At 46.2% G+C, this 25,003-nt stretch overlaps 1 long non-coding RNA gene across 1 annotated transcript in view; it reads right to left on the bottom strand.

Annotated features, from left to right (window-relative positions):
* LOC140629011 (uncharacterized) overlaps nucleotides 1-8,401 on the bottom strand; it is a 37,425-nt gene extending 29,024 nt beyond the window's left edge. The window contains exon 1 of the long non-coding RNA XR_012026886.1: nucleotides 6,620-8,401. This is a non-coding gene — a long non-coding RNA (uncharacterized lncRNA). The remainder of the gene's footprint in view (nucleotides 1-6,619) is intronic.
* Nucleotides 8,402-25,003: the final 16,602 nt, after the last annotated feature.

Genomic DNA, 25,003 nt, shown 5'->3' on the forward strand with positions numbered 1-25,003 from the left:
ATTTTCTCTCCTTCTCCCTCCTGCTCACTCTCTTTCTCCCAAAGAAATAGATAAAATCTTTTTTTAAAATCATATCTTCAACTTGTTATGGGTCGAATCATGTCCTGCGTATAAGGTATGTTGAAGGTGGCCATGAGATGGGACTTTGGCAAGGAATGTCAAATGCTATTTTCTTGGCAGAAAATATCAGAAGCTGGCAGAGACAAGGAAGGATCCTTTCCTAAAACCTTCATGAGGATCCTGGCCCTGCTAATACCTTGATTGAAGACTTCCAGCCTCCAAAACTCAGAGACAATAAATTTCTGTTGTTTTAAGCCACCTAGATTTTGGTACTTTGTTACAGCAGCCCTAGGAAACTGATCCATAATCCATCACTTCTCCCCTAAAATCTCCAGGCATTTTTGGAGGGTTTGTGCAGATACTTATCTGTAAATGCACAGGAAATGACTGAGAAGATTATACTCCAATCAGTAATGGGTACCTATGGGCAGAATCTGCAGATGACACATGAGGTGAACCTGACCTTTCTCTATATATTATTTGAAAACCCAGCAGCCAAGATGAGTATTTGTTTAAGTAAAAATTCTATTTTAAAGATGAAATGGCGAAGGGCATGCTCAGTGCCTCTCTCTTCTCTTGGAACAAGTGCCCTTCTTCTGGAACCCACCTCTCTCCATTCCAACTATTTGGCTGAAACAAAGGCATCCACCATTGATTGATCCACACTGGGTCCCTTGGGTGTGATGGAATCCCTCCCCATCGGCACAGCTGTAGCCGGAAGCCTGGGACATGCTGGCCGCTGTGGCCGCTGCTTGTCAGGAGCAGCAGCTCTAGGGGCAAAGGATAAAGCCAGTTTCCAAAGGGAAGCAGAGATGATGGACGGACAGCTCTGTAAGAACGAGGGGCCCTGGAACCCGTTTCCAGCCACTCCAGAAACCTGCTACACTTCTATCCTCACTAGAGCCAATGCTCTCTGTCACCAGTGCCACTCGGAATTGGGTCTTTGTCACTTACATTCAAAATAGTCCTACACAGAAGAGAAGAAAACATAGGAGAATAAATGCACAGGACTCTAAACGCCTGTTGAGAAAATGTTCAACCTTTTCGTTACCAAAGGAATACAAATTCGTTTAAAATGGGATATGTCTTTTTCTTTTTTTTTTTAATTCAGTGGCATCTATGCCATGTGTATGTCCCTTGAACTGAAATTCTCAACTTCAGGGAGGTGCAATGATAAACATATTTTTTCTTCTTTATTTATACTTTTCTGTATTTGCTAAATCCTTACCAACAAGACATTCTGTATTAAAAAATTAATTTTTCCTTTTCTTTCCCTCCCCCCCCCCTTTTTTTTTTAAAGAAAAGCCTTAGAAGAAATGAAGTGTGAAACATTCAGGACCTAGACATTGAGATTTTTCAAAGAATTGCAAGTATTTGCAGGGAGAAAATAAGCAAAGACTCCAGGACGACTAATGGCTTAGAGCACATTATTTTTGGCTTCCTAGCACACCTCATATATAGCATATTTACTACTAATCTGGGTTTAATAGTTGTGCCATTACCATGATTATGTCATATATTTAAACACTGTAATGTATCAAATCCTGCTATCTGGTGTGGTAGCTTATAGTTTTGCTATTCTAGGACCCTCTCTGAAGAAGGAGTAAACATCCCCATTCAACAGGTGTGCCTGGGTGGCACAGTCAGGTAAGCATTTGACTTTTGGTTTGGGCTCAGGTCATGATCTTGGAGTCGTGAGATCAAGCCCTGTGTCAGGCTCTGCACTTACCATAGAATCCGCTTGGGGTTCCTCTCTCCTTCTGCCTCTCCCCCAGTATTCACACACACACTCTGTCTCAAATCAATACAGAAATCTTTAAAAAAAAAAAATCTCCACTCGGGTATTGCCAGGTGACCTGTTGCCCCCAGTGAAGGTGAGAAATGTGATGTTTTGGGAGGTATTTTATGATGTGGTTGTCATTTCCCCCATCTCCCCATTCCATCAACCTCAGTCCCCAAGTGACTACAATGAGCAGAGGCCCCAGGCCAGCTTACAGTGATATGTAGCAAGAGCAATAAATAAATATATAAACGAGCAAAAAATAAGCTAAGTGTTAAAGTGACTGGGGCTTGTTTGTTACTGTGTCATCGCACAGCCTACCCTCACTAGTGCATGGGGAACCCAAGAAAAGATACCATAAGGAATCTTTGGAAAGAAAAGGAAGATTGCATGTACTGGGTTGCAAAACACATTTTAAGTACTGTTCTATTCTCTTGCTATTTTTACACACTGTAATTATTCTTCTTGATATTTTACTAACTTAGCAAAAGGTTCTAGTGCTTTTTGAGGCTGATTAACAAGCAAGCTAAGGGAAAAGCTTGGCTGGATCAGAAGCTTTAACATTTCTAGCACAGCTCACACTATGCACAAATTACACTGCTATCATCATAATCAAGCACAAACAGGCCACATTTCTGTAATACATTATCCAGCCCGTGATTCCTCCACCCTGCACAGCGTCCCCTCTCTGTCTCAGAAGTAGAGGAGAATGTAATGGGAACCGCACAAGCAGCTCATAGTAATTTTTCCCAGATCTGTTTTTACTCCACTTCTAAGCCTGAGTGTAGACCCAAGATTTTTGCCTCATGGAAGCTAACTTAAATCATTTCATTAGATTCATGCTCAGCTTGTGAAGTGCACATATGCGGGGGCGGAGGGAAGGAATGCCTTTGTGCTGCATCAGGGATATGCAAAAATAGAGAAATAGCCCCTCAAGTAACAGTAAAAGAAGAACATTTTTCAATATAAGTTGATGGCAACCATCGTCAGTGATCTTGTGCATGAAAGGAATGCAGAAACGGGTGAAATCACTTTTAGAAAGTAGACTGAGATCACCATCATCCAGAGCCAAAGAGCAGCTCATGAACTCAAGTTCCTGACAATGGAGCAAAGCACACACACACACACACACACACACACACACACACACACAGGCTGGCATGCCATGTAACCTGCAACACTCTCCACACGCACAGCCACACACGCAGTGACACAGAGAAACATGCATGTTTTCGAGAGGTGGGCTGGGGAGTCAGGCCCATCAGCTGTGATCTGTGAACAGATGAGGTGCTTGTATGCTTGTCTTACTGATGAGGGAGGCTTAGAAGTGCTTCTGGAATAAAAAGATCACAAATGTCTTTTATGTTGATGTGATACCTCCTGGTGCTGGTCAGTGAATTTCTGCTGTCCTAACATTTTCAGCTTTAAGTCCGTTTTGACTCAAATAGGTAAACCACAATGTTTTATGAAAATAAAACCCTCCTGTGGTCCGGGGCAACTTCACGTAGTGGAGTCATGCTGTTCAATGCCAACCAACATTGTCTGAGATGGCAATCTTTGGCAAGTTAAATGGTAATTATTCTGTCTGGTGAGACGCCACTTCCTGGTTCAGAGAAGGGCACCTCCTCGCTGTGTCCTCACACAGTGGCAGGGGCAAGGTAGCTCTCGAGGGGTCTCTTGTATTAGGGCACTAACCCCATAACCTACCTCCTGATCTAGTCCCCTCCCAAGGCCCCACCTCCAGATGCCATCATCTTGGCTGTCAGATCTCAACATTCGACCCGGGTGGGGGCGAGACCAACCTGGAGAGCACAGCATCCCTGGGACGGCTCCATGCCGTTGCTGATATCAAATTCTGGCATCGTTTTGCTCACGGCAGCCATACTGAGTAGAAAATCCCATGATCAACTTCTGAAAGCAACAAATGCTTTAGAAATGATCAGACTGATCATTTGTGTCTCAATGTATATCATTGGAAAGTAGTTTTAATCACAGATGGTTTAGTCGGAGAATAAAAGGGAATATGCTGTTTACATTGTTATTTAAGTATTAATTTATATTACCAAGTCCTTTGTGTGTTTCCTATGACTATAGATTTTGTGTTCTTTGTTTTAAGATTTTAATTTATTCATGAGAGGCAGAGACATAGGGAGAAGCAGGCTCCCTACAGGGAGCCTGATGTGGGGCTCGATCCCTGGACCCCGGGATCACGACCTAAGCCAAAGGCAGATGCTCAACCACTGAGCCACCCAGGGGCCCCTAGATTTTGTATTCTAAAACACTCCAAAGGACAATTCCGATGGTGAAATAACATATATAAACTCCTGAGCAAAGTTCCCATTGCATGGTAGCATAGACTAAATTTTACGTACTTTTCTTCTAGTAGAACATCTAGACTTTGGACAAGTTAATGAAAACCAAGACATGGAAGTCATGTGAACGAGCCATTCACTGCAATCCCTGAAGGCTGTAAACCTGCACATTTGAAAAGTGCACCCCATCACCAGCCGTAATCTAATGCCACAGGAGTTCCCAGCTACTTAAGCAATAACTTTAGTTCCAACCCAATTATGTTTATGCGCCAGCGTCAACAGGGAAAAATAACAATGAAAATTGAAATTCAACTTACACATTGACACTGAGGCACAATTCATGGACGGCAGAACTGAAAGGACATAAATTGTTTCCAGTTTCCCTCAACACCGAAGAGAAGAGCATGAAACAGGTAATAAATCAAACTTTAATTTAGAAATTTCCTGGGATTACACTTTCATTTGTGATCTTTTTATTCTGGAAGCACTTCTAAGCCTCCCACATCAGTAAAAGAAACATACAAGCACCTCCTCTGTTTATACCTCGTAGCTGACGGGTCTGACTCCCTAGCCCACCTCTCAAAAATGTATGTGCACCTGTCACTGGTATTTTGTATGTGTGTGATCCTGAACAGCTTTCACATTTCAGGGTATTTTCCAATCACATGGAAATCAATTCTCCTAAATGATATCATGCCATTCTCTCAGCAGATAAAAACACTTTAATTGGGTGAGAAAAGGGATTTACTACTCCAACAGCTCTTTGTAAAAATTCCTTTCACTTTCTCAGCATCAAAGCCCCCGTTACTATTGCTTCATTTCTTTTTTTTTTTAATTGCTTCATTTCTTTAACATCTGTTAGATGGTGTTGTTATTTTTTTTAAGATTTTATTTATTTATTCATGAGAGATACAGAGAGAGAGAGAGGCAGAGACACAGGCAGAGGGAGAAGCAGGCTCTGTGCAGGGAGCCTGATGTGGGACTCGATCCTGGGACTCCAGGATCACGCCCTGGGCAGAAGGCAGGCGCTAAACCTCTGAGCCACCCAGGAATCCCCTGGTGTTGCTATTTTTCAAATGGATTGTGCGTGAAGCATGCCCTTATATTTCTATACCACTCAGGACAAAATATATATCCCGGGTTCTGTTTGCCTCTGAAAGATGGATGACAACCCACCTATACAACCCTGTGCATGTATCCCGGAGGCTTTGAGGCAAGTATAGACTCACACACCAGTGGCCCTATTCATGCTTTTTCTTCTCCTTTATTAAAAAAAAACAAAAACAAAAACAAAAAACAATATTTTGTCAATACCTTCCTATTTAGTAGTTGAACCATCTTGAGAAAGGTAAATTATCCACTTACCAATTTTTTCCTGCTCTGCCCAAATCAATGAGGCTAAGAGACATGTGGAGATATTCAATTTAAAAATTATAAATAAAAACCCTACGCCTCTCAAGCAGGCATCAGCAAACCATACCTGTTGGCCAAATAAGGGGCTGCCTATTTTTATGAAGTTTTTTTTTTTTTTTAAAGATCTGATTTTTAAGCAATCTCTACACCCAATGTGGGGCTCAAACTTACAACCCTAAGACCAAGAGTTGCAAGCTCTATGGACTGAGCCAGCCAGGCACCCCTATAAAGTTTTATTGGCACTCGGCCACACCCACTTGTTTACATATTGTCTATGGCTACAAAGTTGACAATTTTCCAAAAAGACTCAATCCCCCACAAAGCCTAAAATAATTACAATCTGGCCCTTTACAGAAAACATTTGCCAATCCTTGCTCTAAAGAGGTACTAGCAGAAATATAATGCAGGCCACATATGTCATTCTGAATTATTTCGTAGCCATATTAAAAATTAAAAAGAGGGCAGCCCGGGTGGCTCAGTGGTTTAAGCGCCGCCTTTGGCCCAGGATATGATCCTGGAGACCCGGGATCAAGTCCCACGTCAGGCTCCCTGCATGGAGCCTGCTTCTCTCTCTGCCTGTGTCTCTGCCTCTCTTTCTCTCTCTCATGAGTGAATAAATAAATAAAATATTAAAAAATAAAAAATAATAAAAAATTAAAATTAAAAAGAAACAAGTGAAATTAATTTTAATATATTTTAGCCCAATATATGTAAATAGTGTCATTTTATCATATGATCAATACTGAAGTTATTCATGAGAAATCGTCTTTTTTCTTCCTTCATACAAATTCTCAGAAGTGTACCTCATATAGCATTTCAGATTAGCCACAGTTCAAGAGCTTGGTAGCCACTTGTGACTGACTAGTGGCCATGACATTGGTCCCTGCAGCTCTAAAGGGCTTGCTAAGTGAAAAGAGAAAGGGAAGAAAAAAGGATGAATTTTTCAGTGAAGGCTCCAGCTTCACTCAAGTGGAATGTGAGATAATGCACGTTTTGCTCATGCAAAGTATATACCGAGTAATTTGGGGGACATAAAACATCATTTGTCACATACCTGAAATTCACCTGTCAACTGGCTGTCCCGATTTTATCTGGTCACTTCCGCCTCAGGCCCTGAATCTTCCTCCTCAGTAAAATTTCAAGTGGCAGGGAGCGAATGGAGGGAACGTTTTCCTAGGGCCTCCGCTCTGCTTGGGTGCCTCAAGTCAGCCTGTAATTGATTTTGAAAATTGCTGGTGTGCACACACTCGATGGCCTTGGAGATCAATTAATGCTAAATTCATCCAGCCCAAGGGCTGCCAGGTGTCACACAGAAGGCGAAGGCTGTGTCCCCATAGTACGAGTCTGCAATGCCACCACCAACTAATGAACCTACGAACTTGAAATGTAGACGCCATCTTCCTCTTCAGAAGGTTTTACTTAAAAAAAATGTGTGTTGTCCCACTAATACACTGGCACGCCTTGCACAAAAAAGGAAGAGTCCACCCAATGATCACTCACAGTAAAAGTGGACTACAGGTAACCCTTCTTCTTCCTATGGAAAACTAATAAATAATGACCATCTCCTTTTCGCTTCCAGGAAAGTAGGCCAACACTTCTGGAAGCCTTGAAGTGCAGAGCTAGGCAATGCTCAGTGAGATGACCAGAGTAATTTTAGAACATGAGAGCTGTCTGGGAATCCACATACAAATCTGAGTGGTGAAAACCAAGCCCTGTGTGTTCTGTTTCCTATACTCAAAAAACTTGGTGACACAATTCAATATTGTCCATCATGGAGCTTTCTGAACATGTTCTCTTCTGAAGGCAACGCTAGCAGAGTTCAAAGCATTGGATGAACATCAGATAGTGTGGAACAGTGTCATCAGGCGAGAGAACGGTGTGGTTTGGCAGTCGGGGGACTCGGCAGATGAGTGAACCGCTTGGCAATTGTAGCATGATCAAAGCTGTCTACACAATTTGAACAGGTAAGAATAGACCCAAAAAAAAACGAAGGAGAAAATGATCTAGTGACAGCTACAATTATGCACTTTTCCTTTTACTCATCTTGAAAAATCATCTGGGAGAAACTTTCTCACAGAAAGAACAGAGAAGCTTTATGTCATTCTCTTTCAAATTAATTTACTTGCAGAACTCAAGATTCGAAGCACCTTGCCATCAATCCATTATTCAATGATCACTCAAAAGATGTTTCTGTGCAGAATGAGGGTTATCTTTTAGGGGGCACGAAAAAAATTTTAAAACTGTGTGCACACCACTGTGGTCAAATGAGTATTAAAATCCAAGAGGAGGCTGAAATAATTCCACCCCAATTGAAGACACCAAAATCTTCAAAGTTCTCCATGTTTTTCTTCTCATTTCAACTATATTTTCATATAGCTTCAATTACACGCAGAGGCATGAGGAGGACTTGTAAAGTCTCCAGAATTCCATGGACAGTCATCAGCTTCTCACAGGCTCTCCATTTGGATCGGTACCATGTGTTCATCTTATTTTCCTGACAGCTTGCCCACTTTCTCTGGAGATTCTTTTCTCCTACAAACCAGAAAGCTCACTCCAACAGAGAAAGCACAAAGTGCCCTGGAAAAACAACAGCCTCCATCCATGTCACTAGGTTTATAAATTAGTTCTGTTGTTATTTGTTTTTTAGCTCTCTGTACCGGGAAAAAAATATTTTTTAAAGATTTTATTTATGTATTCATGAGACACAGGGAGAGAGGCAGAGACACAGGCAGGGGGAGAAGCAGGCTCCATGCAGGGAGCCCAGTGTGGGACTCGATCCTGGAACCTCGGGATCACACCCTGAGCTGAAGGCGGTGCTAAACCGCTGAGCCACCTGGGCTGCCCAAGTACTAGGAAAATATTGACAAAATAGTCCATCAGTTTCTCAAATGTGGTATAGGACATAAAGAGTTCTTTCAAAAAAAAAAAAAAAAAGAGTTCTTTCTCCCATAGGTTTAAAAAAAAAAAAAAAGGAGACTGCCAGGTATCTCCACTGTCAAGCCACTTTTAAGTTATGCTATATTCATTCTAGAATTCCTCAGTAAGTTGAAATAAAATCACTGTGAATGTACTTAAAGCCATTGGAGTGTATACTTAAAAGTGCTTAAAATGGTAACTGTTGTTATATATATTTTGCCACAATAAAAAAATAGAAATACAAAAAAAATGAAACCATGAAGTATAGCCATCCACAAACAAAATGTCATCCATGATTCAGTGTTGATAGTAAAGTCCTAATCCTGTGTTCCTGGCACCTACCAGACACCATGTCTGGTTTTCCTCCATGACTTGAAGTTCCAAAAGTTGTTCCCCCTACTGAACACTTTTTTTTGGGGGGGAGGAGGGTCATACTGCCAGTCAGTCCTATCCCTAAACAGGATTGTAATTTAAATATGCTGTTAAAATCCAAGATTATCTAGACTATTCTCATCATGGTCCAGTTATTTTGGCCTGAGGTACAGACAAACAGAATTCCATTTAAATATTACAGTAATAGGGCAGCCCCGGTGGCGCAGCGGTTTAGCGCTGCCTGCAGCCCGGGGTGTGATCCTAGAGACCCAGGATCGAGTCCCACATCAGGCTTCCTGCATGGAGCCTGCTTCTCCCTCTGCCTGTCTCTGCCTCTCTCTTCACTCTCTCTGAATGAATAAATAAATAAATCTTTAAATAAATAAATAAATAAATAAATAAATAAATAAATATTACAGTAATAACCAGTTACCTCTTCAAAATCCATGGCCACGCTCATATTTCTCCTTTGTTGAGGGTCATCAACAATTTCTGTGTACTGGGAAGTTGGTGTTGGCCTTTTCAATAAGTGATCAAATTCTTCCATGAGGATTTGTAAATTTTTTTCATACTGACAGCTAATTTATGAGTAGGTATGTTTCAGTGCTTTTTTTCCCTGAGATTAAGCATTCCTTAGAAAATTCCACACACTCCCCATCTGTTGCATTGGTTGGCTTTGGGGGTGGTTTTCATGATTTTGTGATTGGTTAGTTGTGAGGTGTCTTCTCTATACAGGACGCTTTGTGGACTTGGAGGAAGATGGGCAAGTTCAGAGGGAAGGGGGGCATTGCTGAGACTTAATAAAAAAGAAAGAGGGCTGTGGGAGAGCCAGATCCTTTCACACAGAGGAACACAGGGCAGAGCAAAGCAGGCAGATGGGGTGATGAGTTCTGTAGGCTGGGGAAAGTGCTCCAGGCTAAGGGGCTTAGGTTATATGCCCTGGAAGGGAAAAGGAAAAAAGCGTGTCACTGGAAGATTTTTAGCAAGGGTGCATGTAGTGGGTTACATAGCAACCTCAAATATAGGTCTAAGCCTAACTCCTGGAATCTCAGAATCTGACCAAAGAAGGGGTTTTGCAGGTGCAAGTAATGTTAGGATCTTGAGATGAGGTCATCCCAGGTTTTGGGTGAGCCCTACATCCAATGACTTGTGTCCTTATTAACAGAAAGGAGAGGCAGACATGAGACGCAGAGAACAAAGAGGCCATTCGAAGACCAGGGCCAAGATTGGAGTGGCAAATCAACAAGTCAAGGACTGCTACTAGGCCCCAAAAGCTGAGAGAGGGGTATGGCACGGATTCTCCCCCGAGTGCAGAGGAACACCTCCTGCAGACAGACGCCTTGATCTCAGGCTTCTGGCCTCCAGAACAGTGGGAGAATAACTTCCTACAATTACAACCCCCCTCACCCCCTTCTCCTGAGTTTATGTGCACTTGCTACAGCAGCCCAAGGAAACCAATACACATTCACATAATCATGTCTGCATTCCAGAAACACTGGTCTGGCTTCCATAGAGGAAAACAGCTTGACCTAAAAGATTCAAGTGTTAAGGGAGACCAGTTAGGAAGACTGGCAATAATCCAGGTGAGAACTGCAAAGACCCAGTACTGAGACAGGGCAGTGAAGGTATTATTGAGGCAAAGGCCTTTCACAGACATCATCAGAGGTAGATTTGGGTGTGTGTGGGGGGGAGGGCAGCAAGGAGCCAAGGACAGGAGCTATGGGGGGCGGGGGTGGGGGAGGGGTGTGGGGGGTGATAAAGGCACAGGTGTTACCTGAAAAGCAGGGCAGCTGGGCCCCAGAGACGGCAGGGGAGGTAGGCATGGTGCAGATGAGATTCATCATTGCCAAGTTAAAGAAATGAACAATGTTCGATATGATGACCCCCGTGAGTCAAGGTCATCTGCTGAGAGTGTGTGGAGAACGACCGGGAGAGAGCCCTGCCAGCCCAAAGAGCGTGGGTCTGGAGGAGGGGGGAGAGCTGAATTGAAGATGGTCTCGCAGAATCGCTCTCTCTCATGAGGGCCCAGCTGGGGTTGAAGATCATGATCTGTAGTAACGTGAATTCACTCGGTTGTGCAATTTTTCTTCAGCAGCCATCAGCAGTTTGGATGTGCACCAAGGACAGCAGATGGCTGGGCTGATTCAAGATCGGGCTTCCGCAAAGAGCAGTACATAACATTTCAGTTTGTTTCCAATATGAGCTCTGTTGGACCGATCAACTCCAATAAATTCTCCACTATAAACATCGGGTACAAAAAATGCTCCCTAATGGATAAATACATTGTGGTACAGTCATATGTTGAATGCTATGATAGCCTTGAGAATGAATGAGCTATAGCTCAGCAGAGGGAACATCACGCACATAATGTCAAGTGACAGATGTGAGACCCCCCCCTCCGCAGGATACACGCAGTACAGTTCCATCAATACAAAATCCATTCCATTTGAGGGTGCATACATGGAATAAAATATAGAGAAGAGCAAGGAGATGATTATCCCCAAAGTCAAAAGAGTGATAAATTCTGGTAGGGAACGGTGGATTTGGTGATCATGGGGGTTTCCTGAGCAGCTGGTAACATTCCCCTTCTCAACTTGGGTGACGACTAGTTGTTCTTTCTCTATTACTCAATAAAATGTGTATATTTTGAATGCTCCCTTGTGTCCAGAGGTCATATGTCATAATGAAGGATAAAAAGAAAAGAGGTAAATCCTCTGTGACACTAATGACATTCAATTATCACTTGAATTCTCTACAAAACAGAGATTAGCATTCTAATAAGTCAGGAAATATTTTTCAGGGGCAAGCATTAGCCACCTAAATCAAACTAGGCTAAGAAAAAAAAAAAGAAACACATTGATTCATGTAATTGAATAGTCCATGTGTGGCCTTCAGGCATGGCTAGATACAGGTGCTCAAATGCTACCTAATAAGGTCTCTATACCTTGGCTCCATGTTTCCCAGTACCTCAGTGCTGTCTTCAGTCTCAAGCACTGATTAAAAAAAAAAAAAAAAGACTATGGATTTTATCATAATTAGGTTTACACATTACAGGCTTAGCAAGCAAACAAGCAAGCAAATAAATAACCAAAGAATAATAAACCTCTTTGTCAGTAATTGTAATGAAAGCCCATACCTGGCTCTTTCTGGATTATCATGGATAACAGATTCTTCCCTCAGCAGTCACTGTAGCCAAGGGATGTGACATGCTGTTTGGCCAGACCTGGTCCCCAGGTTTACCCCCAGAGCTCTGTATGTCACAGAGTGACAGCCAAGTATTCCCTAAAGGAACTTTGTTTTAACCAAAATAAAGGGAATGGACATGGAAGCAGACAAAATCCACCAACGTGCACTATATTTTCATCTTCCTTTGGTGCTATCACTAAGTAGTAATTTCCTTTCACTTCCCACTCCTATACAACAAACAAGCCACCTCCAAATAAAGAGCAAAGGCAAACAAAATAAAATACACAGGGATCCCTGGGTGGCGCAGCGGTTTGGCGCCTGCCTTTGGCCCAGGGCGCGATCCTGGAGACCCAGGATCGAATCCCACATCAGGCTCCCGGTGCATGGAGCCTGCTTCTCCCTCTGCCTATGTCTCTGCCTCTCTCTCTCTCTCTCTCTCTCTGTGACTATCATAAATAAATAAAAATTAAAAAAAAAATAAAATAAAATAAAATACACAAAAAAGACCCAAGAAGGTAGAAAGAAGCCAAAAGACTTGAAAGAATGAGTGAATGATTCCATGTTCCCCAACCTCTGGCCTCTCATTAATTACTTGCTGGAAGTTTGGGCCAGAGCCTATATACATAATTATATAATTTCTATCGACTTACTGATAATGGATTCCTGCTAGCATGGTTCAGTAGAATAGAATGTGACATTACGCTTGGCAGGACAATGAAGGGTGCCAAATGGACCCAACTCCCTCAGCCTTTGCCCAGTGACCTGCAAATTCTGTCCTGGAGCCTCTGGGGACAAATGGAACTCAGTCAGCTCTCTAGAGTGAATGAAGGGGGAAGATCATAAATGCCCTGGGAGGGTGCGGGACAAAATGGATTTCCCCCAGAAGGAAAGGACAAACTGATCAAGGCCGCCAGGGCTCCAGGAGTACTCCAAGATAATCACAACCAAGAATAGGTCCTCATTAACGTCTGTCATTCACGGAATCCTTTATGCCTCTGTGGACGCTGCCAAGGAAGAACTTCAAGGCAGATCTGCGCAAATTTGAAAGCATCCTGAGATCACAAACTCTTTCTAGCCACCCCACACTGGAATCAAATGTTAATAAAGGCTGTCGAAACCATAGCTCAAACAGACTTTAGGCTCCGGACGGCTTCCTTCTTTTCTTTTCTTTTCTTTTCTTTTCTTTTCTTTTCTTTTCTTTCTTTTCTTTCTTCTACTTCTTTTTTCTTCCTTTCTCTCTTTCTTTCTTTCTTTTCTTTCTTTCTTTCTTTTTTATTTTTTTAAGATTTTATTTATTTATTCATGAGAGACACAGAGAAGAGAGGCAAAGACTTAGAGGGAGAAGCTGGCTCCCTGTGGGGAGCCGGATGCGGGACTTGATCCAGGGACTCAAGGATCACGACCTGAGCCCAAGGTAGACACTCAACCACTGAGCCACCCAGGTGCCCCTCCTTTCTTTTTTGTGTGTGTTTTTGTTTTAACATCTCCTTTCTGAGAATAGCTTGAGGAAATCCAAAATATGGGAACATCCACATCCTCTCCCCAGCAAAGGCAACTAAAAAGAGAGCACTCTCCTTTCAATAATTACGTTATCATTTTGCAACAAAAGGCTTTGAGGCTTCTGTCACCTACGATCAATGAAGATTAAATTCACATCTTGAAAACCCGCATGATTTTTCCACAAACATACCTTAGGCTCCCTCCTAGGTGCCAAGCACTACGGTAAACTCTGAGGACACAAACAATAATGGGACACGACTCCTGCCAAAGAGAGATGAGTCAGGGAACCTTGTCTCTAGTAGCATTTTCAGATGACCCTCATGCTGTGATGAAGATGGAATATAGAAGTAATCTCTTCTTTAAAAACCTCTCATCTCCCAGAAAAGAGAATTAAAACTGCAGCTGTCATATGGGCGAATGGCCCGGGTCTGGCAGTTGGGAGCTGCCCTCCCCACCATGAGGTGCCTGCCTTCTGCAGACCTCCTCTCTCTGCAGACTGCAAAGCCCGGGGACCAGGGGCTGCGGGGCACCCCGAGGCTCCCAGGAGGCACACCCCAGGCTGCCGGAGGGGCATGAGCCCTCCTCACCCTCTGCCCCTCCTCTATCAAGCATCTGAAGTGGTCTCCCCAACCCACTCAGGGTCCAAATTGTGTCCCCCCCCAAATTCTATGCTGAAACGCTCACTCCCACTTCCTTGAAATTTGACTATATTTGGAATCAGGGTCTTTAAAGAGGTGATAAAATTAAAATGGGGGGGGGGGGAATCCCTGGGTGCTCAGCAGTTTGGCGCCTGCCTTTGGCCCAGGGCATGATCCTGGAGTCCCGGGATCGAGTCCCACATCAGGCTCCTCGCATGGAGCCTGCTTCTCCTTCCTCCTGTGTCTCTGCCTCTCTTTCTCTCTCTCTCATAAATAAATAAATAAATAAAAATAAATCTTTAAAAACATTTAAAATGGGGGTGATTAGGGTGGGTCCCAATCTAATGTGACAGGTGTCTCTTTTTTCTCTTGAAAAAAAGAGATTAGGACCTAGACAAGCACAGAAGGAAATCCTTGTGAGGACACAGGGAGAAGCCAGTCACCAACACACCCAAGGAGAGAAGCCTCAGGAGAGACCAAAGCTCCTGACAGCTCCATCTCAGACTTCCAATCTTCAGAACAGCAAGGAAATAAATTCTTGTTGTTTAAGCCACCCACGCTGTGTTACTTTGATATGACAGCCCAGCAGACCAATACAAACCCAAGGGACCGCACCCAAGGCGCAGAGACCCTACAGGAACTCCCAGGTTTTTAAGACGCCCCCTTCTTTCTCCCCTGTTTTGAAAGATCAGGCAATTAAAATGCACGAGACCTCTCACTTCTGAGACCCAAAGGGCACAGATTAGTGAACCTGGGCACAGACAGGATCACCCCTGGCCAGCAGCCCCGCAGCGCACCCCAAGCCTATCTTCTTCCTCTCCTGACAAGGGCCCGGACCCTTCCAAGGCCTGCACAACCTGGCCTGGGGAGGCCAGGGGAGCTCTTACCGAATCTGGCTTCACGTGATGGGAACAGATTGTGAACTATACATTTGCCAATTTTTCCCCTGTGCCAGACCATTTTTAAGTGATGTGTGCACAGAATGGCATTTAAAGGCCTTAAATATCTCTCCAGGGAGAGAAAAGAGCAGAAAATAGCCCCCGCGGCTCACATAATATCAGCCGGCACAGCTGAGGCTGAGTTTGGGTGGGTTTTCTGTTTGTTTTTTGTTTTGGGGGGGAGGGGGCGTGCTGCTTTTCTGGTTGTTTTTGTTGGTTTGGCTTTGAGGGTGAAGAAGGGAGAAGAGAGAGGGCAGGTAGTTCACAGGCAGCACCTCCAGGCTGGGGAGGGGGCCCGGGGACTACTGGATTCCAAGTCCCCAGTGGCGGCTGAGCCAGCTTGGGGGATATGTGATGACCCCGCAGGCCGCTCAGCTGCTGGGGACACCCAGCCTCCACCTCAAGCCCACCCCCTTTCCTGGACAAGTGGTGGTTTAAAAAAAAATGTTTTTTTTAAGCAGCACTTCCTGTTATGTTGAAGGAAGGCTTGGGCCGTTTTATTATTAAGCAATTCTCTTTTTAAGTTACCAAGGGAAAAAAAAAAAAAAAAAAGACCACATTTCCACCAGGCTAGAATCGGCCTGACTCAAGCATCCATGTTTTAAATCTCATATTTTCTTAAGCCCTAATTAAGCCTTCCAAGAGCTCGCTATGTTTAATTTGCATTCTGAAACAGAAAATCTAATGTGTTTTAACATTGTCTGCTTCAGCTGAAAAGGAAACTGTAAATTTATACAGTCTGGTTTAAAAAAAAAATTGGCAATTGCATCTTAATGAGTCCCTGGAATGGGGTTGGGCAAAGCCCCAAGCCCTGTCCTTAGCCTGCCATCCCCCTCTCCCCTTTCCAGAGGCCCCCCTCTGCTGCCTTCCATCCTAGCCCTCCACCTCCTCCCGCTGCTCCTCCTCCTCCGCTTCCTCCTCCCATCCCCCTCCCCTCCTCCTCCCATCGCCCTCCCTTCCTCCTCCCCTCCCCCTCCCCTGCACCTCCCCTCCCCCTCCTCCCATCCCCTCCCTTGCACCTCCCATCCGCCTCCTCCTCCCCTCCCCCTCCCCTCCTCCTGCACCTCCCATCCCCCTCCCCTCCACCTCCCATCCGCCTCCTCCCCTCCCCCGCCCTCCCCTCCTCCTGCACCTCCCATCCCCCTCCCCTGCACCTCCCATCCCCCTCGTCCTCCACTTCCTCTTCCCATCCCCCTCCGCCTCCCCTGCCGTCCCCGCCTCCTCCCCTCCCATCCCCCCACCTCCGCCTCCCTCGCCCCTCCCTTCCCCTCACCCGTCCCGGAGCCCTCTCTGCCTTCCCCAGCAACCACAGGCTGCCTCCTCCCCCTCCCCTCCCCCTCCTCCCCCTCCTCCCCCTCCTCCTCCTCCCCTCCCCGCCCCCGCCCCCGCGACCCCCTCTCCGGCCCCTCTCGGTGGGGGCCGGGTCTGGAAAGGTCACGTGGCCCCCTGGCCCCCCGCGGCCCCCCTCGGCCTCCCGGTGGGGTGAGGGGGCCGGCTGCCGAACCTGTTCTTTGTTAAGAGGTCAACGCCAGCGCCCAGCTCAGCCGAGAGCGTTACCGACGACCTTCGAAGAGCCGCGCACTCGCAGCTCCCCCGCCCCCCCGCCCCCCCCCGCCCCCCGCACCCCCGCCCGCTGCGGGCCCGGCTAGTGCGCGGCTCCCACACCGGCCCGGGCCCACCTCGCCCCTTCCTCCCGGGCGGGGGCATCCTGGGGGCGGGGGGGGCGGTCCCGAGGATCGGGAGCGGGCCGCCTGGGGGGCTGGCGGGAGGGCCTGGGAGGGGTGCCGGGGGGGCAAGGTGAGGGGGAGCTCCGCGGGGAGGGGCCCTGAGGGGGCGCTGTGGGCGGCGGAGGCGGGGCCCGCAGGGGAGGGCCAGGCCCGAACACTTGGGGCTCCGGCTCAGCGGGTGCACGGAGGAGGGCGGCTCTGGGCCCCGGGGGGCGGAGGGGAGGGGGGCAGGGCGCTGCTTCTGCAGCCGGGGTGCAGAGTGTGCAGGCGCTGGCCCCCCACCCGGGAGCCCCACCCCGGGAGCCCGCGGGGAGGCCGGGGCCGCGGTGCGCAGGGGGCAGGGCACGGGGCTGGGCGGCAGGACGGCAGCCTGGGCCGAGGGGTGCGGGCCCACCGAGCGCTGGTGCGCCGCCCTCACCTCCCTCCAGCTGTACCATCTACACGGGGAAACCGTGTTTACTCTTCCTAAAAGAAAACAAAACAGAGCCAGTGTTCTGTCCAAGAAAATACAAATTCCCAGAGAAAAAGCAGTGCTAACGTTAGCATGCTTGACATGCCTGTCGTGTTTTTCTGTGCAGAAAAATTTCCCATCCAAAAATGGGAGTTGAGGGTACAAAGGAGGCGCATAATAAAATAGGGCTCTCGGGGTAGAAAGAGCTTAGCATTCTCATTTTGTTACCTAGCCTTAAACATATTTTTCTAGGTCACTAAGTACTAGTCAAAGGCATAGTTTTAATGACCGCTTAAAATTTGACCGTATGGGATTTTATGTGCCAGAATGTATTAACCATTTCCCTGTCGTAGCACATTCCTCTTGTTTAGCCCTGAAGAAATATATCCTAAATTATCCCCGCTTGTGTACTTATGTAAGTAACCTTTCTCACTGTAACCCTCGGTGCAAAAAAAATGAATAATTTCCTCCCGCCATGGATAAGTGTGTTGACTTTGCTTGCTTTTAGGGTTGCTTGGAATTCCTATTTGAAGCTTTCTGGTGTCCAGGAAAGAAAACATTGGCCAAGTGACCAAGCCAAGAGCTGCTTCTTGTCCTCTGAGACCTCAGATCAGGGAAGAGAGCAGCCTGCAGGGGGAAAAGAGATGCTTGGGGGTGCCTGGAGAGCGTGGCAAATATCCAGGTATCCCTGTCTTGGAAGGAGCCTGGATGGGAAACTCTCTCCCAAAGCACCGCCTGCCACTTTCCCTGGGATATCCAGCAAAGCCTGAATGTTTATGATGAGGAGTAGAAAATTCCCCTTCTGTTATGTTCTCTGCTAAATATATCACTTTTTAAAAATGTATGCACATTTTTGCGGAATGGTGGCTATCACTGATTCCATGGAAATTGTAGGACGTTAAAGGCACAAATCTCAATGTGCTGAGACAAGATGGAGGCATCCCAGGGAAAGGCAACAGTCACCTCCTGTTAATAACAAACTTCACAGGCCTGAGAAGCATCACACTAGTTAGCTTGAATGATTCCCTCTTTTTGTACCAATCACATGAACTGTGTGAGCAAATTGTTTCCCTTGAGTTGCTTCACTCCACATTTTTGTATTGCATCTGATAAGAAGAAATTCGAGAACAATGTATACAGCCTTTCCTTTCACAAAACCTCACCGCCCCAAACTTCTGTCTCCATAGTGAATGAGAATGAATTGTAGAGCCATCCTCGTCCTCATCAAAACACTCACATAGTGGGTTTTTGTTCTTTTAATCAACAATTTCAGTGTTAAAATCTGATCAGTTGTGTACATTTACTCATGAGAAAAGAAAACACGTCCACGTTATTCATAAAAGCCAAAAAACGGAAACAACCCAAATGTCCCTCACCAGATACACAGACACGATAGGTCTATCCATACAGTGGAATAGTATTCAGCTGTAAAATAATGATAATAATAATAATAATAATAATGAATTCCTGATGTGTGCTACGTGGTTGAATTTCAGAAATGTTATGCTAAGACAGAAAGGCTATATATCCTATGACTCCATTAATCCAAAATGTCCAGAAAAGATTAATCTAGAGAGATAGGAAGTAACTGAGTGTCACTGGCAGCAGGAGCAAAGTGATGAGGAATGAGAGCTGAGGGGTACCAGGTTTCCTTTGGGAGTGATGGAAATCTCCTAAGATTATATCATATCATGATTATACCACACTTTCTATACTAAAACAAACAAAAGACCCACTGAATTGTACACTTACCGGGGGTGATTTTTATGGCATGTGAACTTAATCTCAATAAAAGTTTTTTAAAATGCAATAGTGTGACACAGTTTTTTCACTGAAAAAAATGTGAAAAGGGGACCCTGGCACAGACCTATTAAAGGTAAAATACCTTCAAAATAGGCCACCCTGAAACTAGCACGTGCTAGAGTGAATCTGTACCAGGTACTAGCTTTTTCTTGGAGATTTTTTTCTCCGTCATCCTGCCCCTTCCAGAACCGAAGTCCTCATCTCTTTATGTTAGCATTTGGGCTCAGTCCTTGCAGTGCTTTGCTTTGCTGCTTTTCCCACGTACCCTGTGAAATAATACATAAATCGATCTCACTGGCGATTTGTAAGGTTAACCCCCAATTCCTCAAGTGACAACTCAGGCCTTCCCCTAACTAAGCTCCCCAAACTTAGCTGAATCATTTGTGTCTCCTTCTCTCCGGATAAACCACCAGGCAGAAGCACACTTCCCACTGACACCCAGGACCCACACACATATGTGGCCGGAACCAGCTGCTCAGGAAAATCATCCTTACCTTTGCCGTGTGTGACACAGTAATTTTGTTTATCTGTTTTCATTTCATTTTTCAATGCTGGTCATCACCTACCCCACTAAATGTACAACCAAGGAGTTATTTGAGGAACAATCCCTCCTTCCCCAGTTTGAAAAATGTGAGTGCACTGGGGATATGAGGCAACAACCCGAGACAGTGTTAGTTGTTACAGCTGGGGGAAGGGTGCTACTGGCGTCTGGTGGGTGGAGGCCAAGGAGTGCTGCTCAACCCTATGGTGTCCAGGGCAGCACCCACAGCAGAGAGCAATCTGGCCCCAAACACCGAAAGTGCCTGGACGGAGAAATTCTAATCTCAACTCTAAAAATGTTTTCAGTGTCCTCATCTACTCAATGGGTCTGGCAGCTAACTCTAAAATAAGGTGGAAGGAGAGAAAATTCTCCATACCTGCTTCCTCTTCCCTCTTCTCCCCTAAATATCTTTACCTTCTATATTATGAACCCAAAGCAGACGTTGGCCTCAACCAATGTTAGCTCAGAGAGAGTGGCTCTGACCCTTTATCAATATTTAGCCGAGGGCTGATTTGTGCTCAGTGGATTTGCAAATGTATCTGTCAACATAACTCGTATGTGGAGTATTTATGATACCTCTGTGACTCCCCACACAGTCTCCCTAATTTGAATCCTCTTTCTCAGCCTGTGGCTGGTCCACTGAGGAGTGTGGGTCTTTCTTACTTGTGCCTGAGGTTTCTCTGGCTTTGAGCTCAAATGTCCTAAGATAAGGCCAACTCTTTGCCCACATCACTGCGTCACTGGGGCCCTCTCGCCCTGGACTGGGAATGGCAGCCTGGCTCCCCACCATGTGTCTTGGCCCCAGCAAGTGGCCACGTGTTCATCCTGCCTCCCGCCATTTGGCGCTTTCCACCCACATCCGCCTCGGGGCTCCCCCATGCCGCTCCCCCTCCTGCCCTGCCTTCTGCTCCTTTGGAAAGTTCCTCCTCCCTGGCTTTGCACTCCCATTCTTTCTCATGAAGAATTCAGAAAGTGTCTGTGATGTGGCTCACGGACCTCAGTTCCCATCTTAGGTCCCACTCACCCCACCCCTAATCACGTGGACCCTGGCGCTCCAGCTTGGCCCCATATTCGAATCACTCCAAGGGCTTTAAAAACTCCTACCATGGGGCACCTGGGTGGCTCGGTCGGTTAAGCATCTGACTCTTGATTTCAGCTCAGGTTGTGATCTCATGGCCATGATCTCAGGGTCATGAGGTTGAACCTGGAGTTGGACTCTGGGCTCCATGCGGAGATGCTGAGCATGGAGCCTGCTTAAGATTCTCTCTCTCTCTCTCCCTTGTCCCTCCCATCCCTTGCCCACTCACACATGCACTTTTGTGTGTGCGTGTGCTCTCTCTTTCTAGAATTAATTAATTAACTAAAACCTCCTACCACCTGAGTCCCACCCCAGAAACTGAGATTTCTTTGGTCTGGGATATGGCCCGGAGCATCACAATTTTTGAAATCACCCCCAGTTGAGAACCACTAATTTAGAAGTATCCAGAAGTATGTTTCCACCTTGCTGTTTTTAGCTACATTAAAATGTCTGTTTTTTTTTCAAAATATTTTCCAATGTTACTTAATGTCAACTGTACTTTGTTCTGTCTAGGCAGAAGAGAGTGGCAGGCCTCTTCTCCCAGGGAGTAGAAGATGAGAGCCGCAGCGGGCCCCCCAGGACGAGGCTCCCCACTCAAGTGGAGGCTCGGTGGCCTGCCGAGTGCGCTCAGTGGGATTAGCGCAGCCTGGGGGGCTGGTAGGTCTCCTCTCCCCGAGCTGGTTCCTGCTGCTGACCAGACCACGGTGGGCGCCTCCTGAGTTTCCTTCTGCAAATGCGGGCTCCCGACTTGGGGGTCATGGGATGCCTCCCCTCCCCAAACTGTGCCTTCACACACTCGCAAATCCCTGAAGAGTGGCCGGGGGCTCAGGAAGGAGATGTGGCTGGGTCAGGGACAGTTTGTGGCTTGTGCGCAACAGGGAGCCGTCAAGCATGATTCCATCCAAATGCTCGCTGGGCTCTGCACAGAGCTGTACCAGGGAAAGCAAAGGATGATTAGCAGCAGTTTTTAAAAAATAAACAGAGCATTGATGGATTTTCTTTTTTTTTTTTTTAATTTGCAACCTTCATAGAACTATGTTAGGAATTTAAGGGAAGGAATTAGCCGTTTGAATTCTTTCCTATGAACTGTTTGTGGGGAAATGACTCATGCTCTTTACCTTTCTCTGACCTGCGGGCGGTGTACTATCGTGTAAAGATGTGTCCATATATGACTTACACTCAGACCTACCACATAATTTGTGGGGCATAGTGCAAAATGCACAAAGCGCCTTTGTGCAAAAGCAGAGCGTCTTTGACAGCCTCCTTGCCCTGGCATGGTGTCTTTTACTTTTAACATTGCACTCCTTTGGCACGGCGATACTCCCAGGACCAGTGTGCTCAGGGTCCCTCGAAACAGCAAGCAGAGCACGTGCCTGATGCCCCCAACTCCTTTGTGCCTCAGGTGGAGGGACCCAGCAGTGCCTGGACCCAGCAGTGCCTGGACCCAGGGAAGTGCCTGGACCCAGCAGTGCCTAGACCCAGCAGTGCCTGGACCCAGGGAAGCAAGCTGCAGACAGCTCACTGTGGGGAGGCAGAGAGGCTGCCGGATGGATGGACATGGGACCCCCAAGCTCCCATGTTCATGCTCCACTGTCCCATCGGAATGCACTTTTGAAACACAGAGTCAAGGATAAAATTACTAGGGATTTGCATATGGTGGTTGCAGGGCATTACAGTTCAAGTGGCCAGTCTGAGCATGGGGCCGTGCATGATTGAACCATCGCACGGCCACAAACTGGCCCTGCTTGCACATGCAGCACCAGCTAATATTTTATATAGTTTAGTAAAGGATAAATAAATAAAATATTTTCCAAATCACAAGGATGACCCAATAACCAGTCCCACGAATAATTCACTCTTTGGGGGACAGAATAACATTTTAAGCACCACTTTTGCCCTTCTGGATTGCCAAATTTTTCCTTTTTTTCCCCTTTTTCCTCTTTTTACATTATTAGCATCTGTACAGTAAAAACATGCGGTGTACCTGTTGTTAAATTGGTTTCTTAAAAAAAGAAATCAGTTCCTTTTGTTGTTACTGCCGTACATTTTTTTTTATTGATTTGTAAAACAGCCAAAGAGAACTCGGGAGATGTAATTTCTGTTATGGCCAAGAAAATACACATTCCACAAAACCAGGTTGTCCCTTACTCAGCATATAATGAAGTCACTTGCTGATGAGTTTGAAAGGACCAAGCCAGTGTGGGTCTTAAGTGTCAAAGCCTGATGGTAAAGGATTGTCACCAGATTTGTCACTTCTTCGCCCACCTGTCCAGTGTTTCCGGTGCACTGGAATGTGCCCAGAACTCCTGGGGTGACATCTTGGGAGCCTGCCTTTGTAACAAACAGCTCAGGTGGCGGGAGCGCACCCATACTTTGAACACCACCGCCCAGGATAGCATCCCCCGACTGACTGTCCGTGGAGAACAACAGCCCCTCCTCCCAGACACCCCATGAACTCCCTCTTGTTCTAGCTGCTGGGCTTGTTCTTATACATCACTGGGCTGCAATACCACAAAGCCACACACAGACACACCTTGTCTGAAGGTGTCTGCACCCGCCCCAGATGTGTGGAGTCATGCAGCAGCACTCGGAGGGCGGGTACCTGTCTCCTGACCGTACACTCACCTCTTGGGCCATGCTGGGTTGAAGGTGCACACGTAGCAGTTCATCACAGCCCCTCCTAGCTCCTCTGCTCTCCTAGGCCAGGTATTGAAAAATACAATCGCCCTTTTTGTTCTCTGTGTTTGCGCTCTGCTGGCACACGCCCAGCCTGCCAGGTAGGAGCAGAGACTCCAAATGCAAATACCTTCTGCTCGGAAACACATTCCCGTCTTTTCTTAGGAGGTGACTCTTTTTCAACTTTAAAAAGCCTCCACATATAAAATGTTTTTGTTATGTTCTTGAGACAGCAATCTGTTAATTTGGTAATTTTTTTCCCTCAAATGTCATTCTTTCACTGTCATTGCAAACAACTTTCTTGGGGGAGGTAATTAATTTTCATTAAGCACCATACACATTTCCTAGCACTTCTGGTGTCTAAGATATCATCTTCTGTTTATTGAGCCATGTACTTGGAGTGATTCGTTAGCTCCAGGAGAATCAAGAAAAAAAGCTGCTCCTTGTTTTATCAGCGTATAATTTTTTTGAAGGATCTCATCTGGTAAAATTTTCCCTGCCTTCTCGGAAGTTTACATTTTGGCACAGGTGACTTGTTGGTTTCATTATTTAAAACTGCGGATGTGTTTTAAAATACAAGAGCTGCAAGGAGTCCTAAGTGCAAAAGAAAATTTCTTGGGGCAAAATAGAAAGAAAACAAAGAGATGCTACAGATGACTGCTTAGAAGCTTTCGTATATTCTGCAAGATGGTGATAACGGTCGATAGCCTAGCAAGTGTTTCAGAGAAATGCACAGGAAGCAAAACCCACTGCACACATAACGGGCCCGGTGGTTCGTTGTGCAATAATATCCCACAAGCCTTCAGGGTCCTCAGAACCATCATGTGAGCTACACATCAATGGAGGTGCCCCATCTCCTGAAGGCCACCCTCCAGCCAGGCTTCCGTGCGGGTCGAGGAGACAACAGCCCCCCAAAGTAGGGGAGAGGCGAGCAATACTTGGCTCTTCCCCAGTCTTTCAGGGTAGCTGGTCTCGCTTTTTCTCTTTCTTATCCTCCTGGCTTCTTGTTCTCCAACCATTACTTTGAGTCAGCAAAGAGGAAATGTCAAGGGACTCCTAAGGAACACTGGTGATAGGGTGAATAGCAAAAGGCAACATTTTGCCCATTCTTCTTATTAAGAAAGCTTTGTTTGATTTGAGGATGCGCTGTTCAAAGTGAAGGACTCCTTGGAGATTCTCTGGATAAGAAAGAGACACATGGTAAACCAACTCAAGGTCAAGCAGATCGGGTTTTGCTTGGCTTGGTTTGTAGCGAGGCCCGGAGGCTCTCCAGGAAACCCTTGAGCAGGCATTAGCTGGATGTCTCTGTGCACAGAGTCACTTTTCGTAAGGATCTGAAGGTGCAGGGGAGCGTCAGCCAAGGACAGCTGCCAAAAATAGCTGACTTCCAGGGCTGCAGAGAATTGCAAGACCAGCGTAAAAGGACCTGTGTCACACCAATTAACCCATCGATGCCAAACAGTGGTCTACTCTTGGTTACAGAACGCATACACGCCTGTTGGGAAAGGTGCACAGGGCAGCCGCTCGGCGGTAGTCTAGAACCCTGTCCGCGGTTCCAGCCCCGCCGCCTCTCGTAGGGCAAGGCTGCGTGGACGGTGCAAGCCCCTCCCGG

Source organism: Canis lupus, chromosome Y (genome assembly GCF_048164855.1).
Source record: "Canis lupus baileyi chromosome Y, mCanLup2.hap1, whole genome shotgun sequence".
Lineage (NCBI taxonomy): Eukaryota > Metazoa > Chordata > Mammalia > Carnivora > Canidae > Canis > Canis lupus.